The sequence below is a fragment of the Sorghum bicolor genome, chromosome 7 (genome assembly GCF_000003195.3).
Source record: "Sorghum bicolor cultivar BTx623 chromosome 7, Sorghum_bicolor_NCBIv3, whole genome shotgun sequence".
In the NCBI taxonomy this organism is placed as follows: domain Eukaryota; kingdom Viridiplantae; phylum Streptophyta; class Magnoliopsida; order Poales; family Poaceae; genus Sorghum; species Sorghum bicolor.
The window spans coordinates 17,439,277-17,449,619 of NC_012876.2; positions in this window are offsets into that span (position 1 = coordinate 17,439,277).

Below are 10,343 nucleotides of genomic sequence, written 5' to 3' on the forward strand. Positions count from 1 at the left end.
AAAAGAAAAAAAAAAAAAAAAAAAAAAAAAAAAGGCCAACAACCACGCGGGAGACGCAGGCAGCTGATGCTGCAGTCACCTAGAGGTCCCGTCTGACTAATAGCGTGGGCATGGATTTAGTCCGGTTGGTCTAACCAACGGGACTAATATGTTTGTCCGGACTCTGTTTGACGAGATTTTGTTCATTTTGGGCAAGTGACCAAAGGCCTGTACTGTAGTAGTGTTGCTTCTCAAGATCCGTGAAATAAAAATTATATGGCCTTGTTCGGATGTAGTCGGATTCACATCAATCCACATGTGTTGGGGTGGGTTGTGGTGGAAATTGAACTAAATTCCACCTCAATCCACTCCAACACATGTGGGTTAAGATGAATCCGACAACATACAAACAAGGCCTAATCTATGCATACCTTCGGACAGGATGAAAATTCCGGCTCCTCGCTTATTTGGCCGATGTGGTGTTAGATATTTAAGCAATTTTTATATTAATTTAAATCAGAATAATAGCTATATAAATACGATGACATATAGATAATTTAGCATGACGATGATACAGTCATATGTTGTTGAATAAATTATTACATCATGATTTAAAACATGTGAATATGACAAATTTAAATTATATATCATACCACCAAGCATAATAATCATTTTATAAAACATAACAACAAGTATAACAGGATGTTTATAAACCATATAAACAAAATGATCCAGAGCATCAAAATAAGACATAACAAATATCATAACAAGGTTGAATTTGAGAGTGTACCCAGAGGAGGATCCCATGTCTGAGTTTATTGAATATCCTAGACCTCAGTCGATGCAGAAAAATGTTTGCAGTGTCGAATCCCGCGATCACACTAAAGGTGTGCGGAGGGAGCAGTCGCGCAGTCGCTCTATAAAAACCTAATCATCCGAGAGAAATAGGACGGAGATTGCGCCTTCGAGCAGAGGATGGTCGGGTATGGTGTTTTTCAGATATCCGCGCAGGCAAAGGTAGGAGTAAGGATGAAAACGGTCGAAAAACTCCTAAATTGTTTTCTACTTTTACATTTGAAATACGAAAACGATAACGAAAACGGTAAAGTCGGACACGAAAATAAACACGAAAATAAACACGAACTTACGAAATATCGAGAATTTCAAAAACGAACCAATTCGAGCGGATTTATGTCGAACACGGTCGATATACAAAAACTCAGTATGAAATACCGATATGTAGTACCAAGTGCATAACTAAGTATATACACGATCAAGTTTAAGTGCATATAATAATTAAAAAGTGCATGATCCTTCGTCTTAGGTATTTAATACAATAGCCCACATATAAATAAGAACAAGCAATCAATCGCTAGTAGGAATACAGCTAGCCACCAGTAGAAAGAATGCAGATGCATGGTGAGTAGTCTGTAATTGGGTTGTGTGACCGTGCAACTGACTAAATTCGGTTTAAACCAAATTTTGAATTCGAAATATTTCAAATTAAAAGTAGAAAAATAGAAAACGGTCGAAAAATGTCTAAACTGTTTTCTACTTTTATATTTGAAATACGAAACAATCGAATCCAGTATAGAAAGTGGTTTGGTTTGGGATATTTCCGTTCCGTTTTCATCCTTAGGTAGGAGAAGGGGCTCGTGGTCACGTGAAGAGACAGAGACAGGCGAGAGGTTTGTAACCGCAGGATTAATCATCGTCATAATCAAAAGACGAAACTCCTGGAATTATGAGATATTTTGGCACGGCATGCTACCGTGCCCAGCCAGCGGCGGCGGCCGCGTGTGGCACACCTTAAAGTGTACCTTTCTTAACTTCTCAATATTGATGGATAAAATCCAACCATATAAGTCGAGTTAATGTTTTGTCAATATTCTGTATAGTATTAATTATTCACCAAAGTTATGTTACAGATCATAAAGTTTATTGATTTATTTAATTTATAAAATGGGCTAAGCCCATTATAATTCCAACATGTGGTTGCTGCGGATGCTTGCGCAGGAGGAGAGGTGCTCATGCTTTTGTACTTTTTCTCTGTTCAATTCAAAAGAGCAGCATAAGATTTGCCAACAATTTTATCAGAAAAACAAAATTAAACAAAGAGTGCTTGTAGCTCCTCAAACCCATCAAATCCGAACAAATGAACCCGTACAGACCACAATGCAAGAAATTTTACGGTGCGTGAAAACAAGTCAACGCATGGACCTAAAGACTAATTATAAAATTTTAACTGTTGGTAATTGTTTTAACTGTCGTCAAAACTTTCGCAGACCGCCTCTATGATGACTATTTCTACGTGGACGGCAAAACCTATAGTGGGTTAGTGTGCAAAACCATGAAAGATACTATTTGCCTACTTTAAAAAGTGTTAGACAAGATGGACCATGTTATAGTCAAATTAAGATCCGATTCCATGAGTATAAGGAGCAATTTGACCACACTTACAACTTGTTGCGGACAGCAATTTGAACACACAACTTGTTGTGGACTGAAACTAAAATTTTGTGGGTTAGAGTTGACAACAAAAATTAGTCGAAGTACACAATAAAATCCATCATCATGTTTCTATCATTGGGATGGTAAAAAACATATTTATGTTGGATTTATTATGGGCTAGGCTCATTTAGATTTAATAAATCAATAAACTCTATGGTGTGTAATTGTGGACAATATGAATTGCACCGGATTGAAATTATAAGAGTCCTTGACTTGACATATACGGTGGGAGTTATTCCACTTAAATTAAGAAGTTAAGAAAAGGACAAAGGCATGGCGTTGTGTGGCAGGCAACGAACAGGCGAGGTATGGTGTGGTTCACTAACTGCGGGAGTTTCAACTCACTACCGTTTGAGACATTGCACGAGAGATCGGCAATTAGATTTTTGGGAAGCGTCTACGTAACTGTTGTTGGTATTTCTTATGCACAGTTAAAATATGAAAGATTCCGCAAGCGCACAGAAAACCATTGTAGAATTTTACCGAGAGTATTCCAGGTATCGTTATTTATATTTTACCACTAGGAAACAATGGATAAAGATTTTAGTAGTTCACCATCATGTATCTACTAACTAATACACCAACTAGACTAAAGTAGGGGTAAATAATCGATGATACGAGTTATGCATATATGACACACACCGGAGAATTCTATAATAAAAGAGTAGATAACTAAAGTGAGAGGACAACAGGAGAGTTTAAAGTTTCCTAAATACTTCTCTATTACTAGGGTTCTATAATAACTAATTCATGGTAGGTAAAGCAATCACACAATAACACTTTGGGACATCAGAGCACTTAGCCACAGATAGATGAGAAGGGGGCTAGGACGGTCTGACTACGGTCCTACAACACCAATCCAAACATTGTGGAATACGTCGGCCGTCAGGGCTATCACCACCTGGGGCTACCACAACTATCCGTAGAACTAGGTACAATCTCAGGTAACCTATAGTCTATACACCATCACTACTATAGAAATATTTAATCGTGGTGGGCAAAATAGGTTAACCGTGGCGGGCGAAGCAACCGCCACAGATGAAAGGCCACGGTTAATTGTTGCCTTAACCGTGGCGGTTGTCCAACCGCCACGGTTAATATGTTAACTGAGGCAGCCGCTGTTAGAAAACCGCTTTGGTTAATTGCTTTAACGGAGGCGGCCGTTATAAGGCAACCGCTTTCGTTAACATTTTAACCGAGACGGTTTCTTTAATTAATTAACAGAGGCAGTTTTTTTAACTTGCCCGCCTCCTTTAAGTGTATCCAGAGTAAAAAGAAAACCTCATTTCAGTTTATTTTCAAATTTGAATCCAAAATTTGTTAGGTTGAAACATATACAAAGTAAAATACATATGTATAAAGGATGACCACATTGAATCCGAAATTTGCTAGATTGAAACATATACACAGCAAAAGACATAAGGATAAGCACATATATTACATCCATATATGTTATCTTTATCATTCCACAGTCCATGCATGTCACAAACTATGTTCATATTACATCAATGTACATAATGTTCATAAAAAGCACATCTAAAATAATGTTCACTCAAAAATATTCAGCAACCTATAGTCGTTCATATCTAAGCCGCTGGTTCTCCAGTTGCGTAGCTTCTCGAACCTCTCTTCTGTCGCTAGCTCGCTCCCGATATAAAAGAACTGTCCGTTGTCGGTGTTTTCCCCACGGGGGGTCACACCAACGAGTAAATTTGTATGCGTGATCTCTTTCCCAGATGGTGATGCAAGAAGACACAAAGGTTTATCCTGGTTCGGACAAGAGAAAGCCCTACGTCCAGCGGGGGAGGGAAGTCTGTATTATCTTGCACCTAAGTGCTTGTACAGGGGTGAATACAATCGTGGTATGGAGTGTGTGAGCTCTACTGCGTATGGTGTCGCCTTCTGTTCTATTCCGAAGTCCCTCCTTTTATAGCTCCAAGGAGAGACCCAGGGTACATGTATAGGTGTCACAGTAGGAGTCGATAGCAGCATGGAGCGCTGACCTACTCGAGGCTTCCGTACCGGCATAGCCTCGAGCCGTCCCGTCTTGATAGCCTGGTGATGATTACGCGTGCCCCTGCGTTCTGCTCTGCACGCCGTCTTGTGTTGGTTCAACGGTCGCACGCTCGTACGGTATGGCGATAGATCCGGCGGGGTGGTTGTGGTACTATCGGTCGACGCCCAACTCGTCCCCAGGATGGAACCCTGTTCGGTCGAGGGTCGGACGCCGTGTAATGTGCCGATATCCGGAGCGCTGACTTGGGATGTCTCGAGGGGGTCCCGATTAGACGTCCCATCCTCTTTTCCCGCGTCCTGACACGCCCTGGATCGTTTGGTGGGGAAGGCTGCAAAAAGAACGATGGGACGGATGCCTGTTCCCTTTCACGCCCCCCGTGACCTGTGTGTTAGGTGGGGAAGCGTCAGGCGCATTTAATGCCCCGGCTCGCGTGCGCGCGTCAGGCGGCGGGCGGCGTCCTTGCGCTCGACGCCTCCCGATTCGTGCGAGCCCGTTTCCGTATTCGACGGCAGCTAGCGCTCGACCCCTGATCGATTCGCTCGACGCTATTTCCGTCTTCGAGGTTGTGGACGTCGAAGGCTGCGTACACGCATGACCAGAGCTTCGAGTCGAGGGCCTCATCCTTCGTACGGATAATCTTGTTTCGCGCATCGGTGAGGGTACCCCTTATTGATACCCTCGACAGTAGCCCCCGAGTCTCCGTTCGAGCGCTGGCGCTCGAGTGGAGGCTTGTATCCTCGGGTCGAGCTTCCGTGGGGGCGCGCGAGCGACCCCGCGGGGGTAGCCCCCGAGCCCTTGGAGGAGTTTTTGACTCCTTCGAGGGTTATATTGCCTAGTTTGCAGAAACGCTATCGACACCAGTGGTGGTAGGTTCTGATTGGCTAGTTTTACGTGGAGGTTTCGACGTACTCTCGATAGAGCGAGCGTCTTCCCCCCCCAGATTGAGTTCCTAGCGGGTAGTCCAAGTGAGAACCTGTGCCCTTTTCGAGGGGGTCAGCTGTAGCCCGGAGACGTTCTCATAAAGCAGGGTCGACGTGGTCGGGGATACCGGTCTCATTCGATAGAGTCCGGCGGCTCGATGCCTCCCGTCGGGGGGATTCCTCTCGACTATCTCGACCCTACCTTGGACATCGCCAGCGAGTCTTCGAGGCGGGCCTCGATCTTCGACCGCTCGCTGGGGATCCCTGACTTCGGTGCTCGAGATCGGCTGTTGAACCCTTTCGGTGGGCCAGCCTGCGACCTCTCGAGGCTTTCGCGTGTACGCCCCTTGGCTTACAAAGGAAGGAAGTGGAGGTGGCGGTTCGCCTTTTTGCCCGTTGGGCGCGCCTTTTCAGGTGGGTGATGTTACGACACTGCGTCGGCGTGGAATTCGGAGCGCCCCGTCTATGAGGGGAGAGAGACGGTTAGGTGGCGCATTTATTGGGGGGCGTTACCTCATCTCTTGGATCTGTCCGTTGGCGGACTGCTGCCTATAAATACGCCGTGGCGCTGCCGCCGTTCTTCCTTCTTCCTTCCGCCTTCTCGCCTTCATCCTCTCGTTGCCTTTGCTCTCTCGCTGCCTTACGCGCGCGCGCACCCCCTCGAGCGGTAGCGGATCCATCGTCTTTCCAACCAAGATGCCTGTGACACTCGTCGCTGCCGACGACTGGCGCCCGTCATCGATGACGGAGCGCCGGTTGCTAGAGCTTGAGGGTGAGGGACTCTTGCGCCACCGCACCTCGCTGTCGTCGCCAGAGTGGATCGCGCCGCCGGCGAGTCACAGGGAGCCCCAGCCGCCCGAGGGCTACGTGGTGTCGTTCGCCAAGTTCCACCGCCACGGCCTAGGCGCTCCCCCGAGCCGCTTCATGCGGGCCCTCTGTTTCCACTACGGGGTGGAGCTCCAGCATTTCTCCCCGAACACCATCACCGTTGCGACGGTCTTCGCCGCGGTGTGTGAGGGCTATCTGGGGATGATGCCCCACTGGGATCTGTGGCTCCACCTCTACAGGGGCAAGCTCTTCAACGCCCCCACCAGAACCACCGGCGTGAGGAAGCACGTGCGGGCCGGATGCCTCAACCTGGTGCTGAAGACGAAGAAGACGGAGAGGCCGCGCGAGTATATCTCGGTCGGGCTGTCGTCGAACCACGCTGGGTGGGACTCCCAGTGGTTCTACTTGAGGAACGATGACGGTCTCTTCCCCGCTTACACGGGCCGTCTGATTACAGAGCGTCCGGACAACTGGACGTACGGCGTCGTCCAAGAGCATCAGTCGCGACTCGACCCCCTCCTCGACGCCATGAAGAAGCTACGCCTGGAGGGCCTGTCCGCCGCTCTCGTCCTCTCGGCCGTCCATCGTCAAAGGTTCCTCCCCTTGATGTCTCGACCGTTGAGGATGGACGAGATGGGGCCGGGCGTCTCGTCCCGGGATCTCGAGGCTTGCTGGATGTCCAATGTGGCTCTGGCGGACGACGAGATCGCTGCCCGTGTTAGGGCGGCCATCGCCGGCGATTTTAAGTCGAAGCACGTCAACGGCTTCCTTATGAGGCCCGACGAAGGGTCGGTCGACCTGGTATGTTCTTTTCCCGCACATAGCTTCGATTTTGGATTCTCCTCGATTCTTTTTTTAAACTTTCCTTTATTCTGGCAGGGACGTATTGACGTCCGATCCTCGAGGCCCCCTGTGAAGGAGGACGAGGTCGATCGTGACAGGCGGCGCCAGTCCGCTGAAAAGCTGAAGTCCGCCAAGGACTCCGCAAAGAAAGGGGAAAAGAAGAAGAACCTCGACCGCCAAGCATTGGAGGCGCGTCGAGCCAAATCCAGGCAGAGGGGGGAGCCTGAAGAAGAATCCCCTAGCGACGACGATGACGACGACGAGGACAGCGGCGACTCCGAGGGGATGGCGTCACGTCTCGACCGGATCCTCGAGGGCCCGCCTCGAGGAGACGTCGACATCCCCCGGACGGAGACTCCGAAGGAGGGCCCGAGCGGATCCCACCGTCCTCGGGCCTACACGCCTCCTGCACCTTCGACAGGCCAGGTCGCGCCGCGCCCTCCCCCCGCGCCCAGGGGGGTGGCCATGCTAGGCCCCAGGCGACGGGGCCACTGACTCGTGGTCGTGCCGCGGCCTCCGAGAAAGGAGAGGCCAGCCGCAGGAGCGCCAGTCCCAGTGCCCGCCAAGCGGGAATTGCTGTGCCAGGGGCCCGGAGCCTTGACGCGGGGTGGCCCGAGGCCCACCGGTCGGGGTACCGGTAGGCGAGCTGTTCTTCCCGTAGGGTAAGCCTTTTGAAGTTGTGACTTTTGTTTACCCATTCCCTCGTGTTTCCTCGTACTCTGGTCTTTTCATGCTCGTTTCCTTCTTTTTAGGCTGAAGCGGACGCTCGAGCAGGCCCAGCCTTCAATGGCGAAGAGGCTCAAGGCAGGAGCAGCCTCCAAGGAGCCAGGTTTGTAGTTTGCTTCTGGGTCTTGTGACGTTCTTGTATCGGTTATTACAGTGATCGACCTTTATTCTTTACTTCACAGGCCCCTCCGACTCTCAACCTTCGGCCGACGCTGGGAGTGCTCCGTCTCGTCCCGAGCCTACTCCAATGCCGTCGACGCGTGACAAGGCGCCCCGAACTCAGGGGCAGGAAGGAGTCCCCGAGCCTCCCCGATTGGGTGTCGAGGCGGACCCCATCACCATCAGCGACACGTCTGGTGGTAACGAGGCGTCTCGGAACGCCCAACCTATGGAGGAGGAGGCGTCGACTTCTCTCGTCTCGGGACGGACTCCCTGGCCCGCTGGCCTTCGAGCCCTCGAGGAGCAGAAGGAGAAAGAGAAGGAGGGGGAGGAGCGGGAGCGCGAGGCGACGCGGCCGCCACAGGAGCAGCAGCAGCAGCAACATCAGCAGGAGGAACAGCAGCAGCAGCAGGAGTAGCAAACGCTCGAGGGGCTGCAACAACAGCAGCAGCAGGGGGAACAATAGCAGCAGCAGGAGCAGGGGGGCCAAGAGGAAAGGCTGCTCGAGCCCATGCCTCAAGGTCTGGCCTAACCGGTACCACCGGCGCCGCAAGAGCCCGGCGATCAGGAGGAAAATTTGCCGGTGTACGACCCTCCCACCCCGGCGTGGCTCCTCCCGGGGGCGCCTGCCGCGATCCGGGCAGAGTCGGGGCGAGCGGATGGAGTGGTGGCACTCGCCTGTATGATGCACACCCCCACCGACCCCGAGTCCAAGATCAAGAGGACGATCTACGGCATGGACGGGATCGCCCCAGGGTTCCTCCGGGAGCGTCGAGTGTGGGAGGACCGCTTTCCCTCCAAGGAGGATGAGATCGGGTCATCGGGGAGCAAGGACGGTACCTGGAAGACGGTGGACAAAGACGGGCGGTTCCCAGGGCTCGTCGACCTGTTCTTGCGCCACAGGGGCTCCCTCGAGACCGTCGATAACCTTATCTGCGGTGTCAAGGTGCGGGCTGATCGAGAGATGGAGAACTGGTGCCCCGATCGGATTCGTATCCGGGCTTCCACCGATCCGTCCGAGCCCAACATCTTCCTCGACGACAAGAAGGAGGCCGAGAAGTGGGAACATGTCAAGGAGCTCCGCCTCTGGATGAAGCACGTGGTGGGGCTCCTGTCGGACATCATCAACAACGGGCTCGGGCCTGCTTATTTTGTAAGTGTCTTTCGATCTTTGATCTCCATGGAGCCTTTTGGTTTTGCGCTCTAACTGTTCGTCCGCCGGCTCGCAGGATATGAAAGAGACCTCCCGCATCAAGTCGAGCTTCATCCACGCCACGCGAGGCAGCTGGGAGCAGCTCCCCATCCTCAAGGATCAACTCCTTGAGTCGCAGGAGAAACTCCTCAAGGCTTATAAAGACCTCATAGCGCTCGAGGAGGAGAAGAAGGCGAGGGAGGCTGCCTTGGTAGAGGCTTGAGAGGTCTCAAAGAAGGCGGAGGAGGAGACGACGCTGCTGCGGGAGCGGGCTCTGACGGTCGAGGAGGCTGCATCCAGAGCCCGGGAGGAGGCCCTGTCCTACAAGAGCGTTATTGCAGACCTGGACAAGGAGAAGGGCCTTCTCAAGACCGACCTGGACTCCCTCCGAGAGTCCTTCCAGAAGATGAAGGTGGAGCACGTGAACGGCGAGATCGCCAGGAGCGCCGCAGAGGAAGCCAAGAAAAAGGCCCTCGAAGATCTCGAGGCGGAGCGAGCTCAATCCCGCAGGCTCTCTGACGACGTCGAACGTCTGAAGGGAGAACTGTTGGAGAAGAGTGGGGCCATTGCTCAGGCTGGCAAGGTGATCGAGGATCTCCGCGTCGCCAACACCGAGCTGGCCCATTCCAACAGAGAGATCGAGAGGGCCAACACCAGATTAGTCGGCGAAAACACGTCCCTAGAGGAGAGCGTCCGCGGTACGTTTCCTTTGTCGGATTTCTTTTTCGAGGTGTGCTCGGTTTTTCCTAAAGTTTCTTGTATTGGCGTTTGCAGGGCTTAAGGACGAACTCCTAGCCGCCCAAGTCGAGGCCCGTGATGCTAAGGCCCAGCTCGAGGCGGAGGTTGCTTTGAACCGTCGTGTGCGGACGGCGATAAGCAACCTCTCGACCTCTTGGGAGGTCGAGCCTATGGACGAGTCGAGGGAGGGAGCTCGAGGCGACGCACTAGTCGACCAGCTGTGCTACTTAGGCGCGACGCTGAGAGACCGAGTGCGGGACGCCCTCCACATCGGGGTGAAGCGGGCGATGACAGTTGTCTGCTCGGGCTTCTCCTATGACATGGAGGTGGTGTCCCACGGCTTCGTCACCGACATCTCCAAGACCGACGTGGAGAACGAAGAGAGGCTCCACGCGTTGATCGACGACGCGGAGGCTCCTGGGGAAAGGCT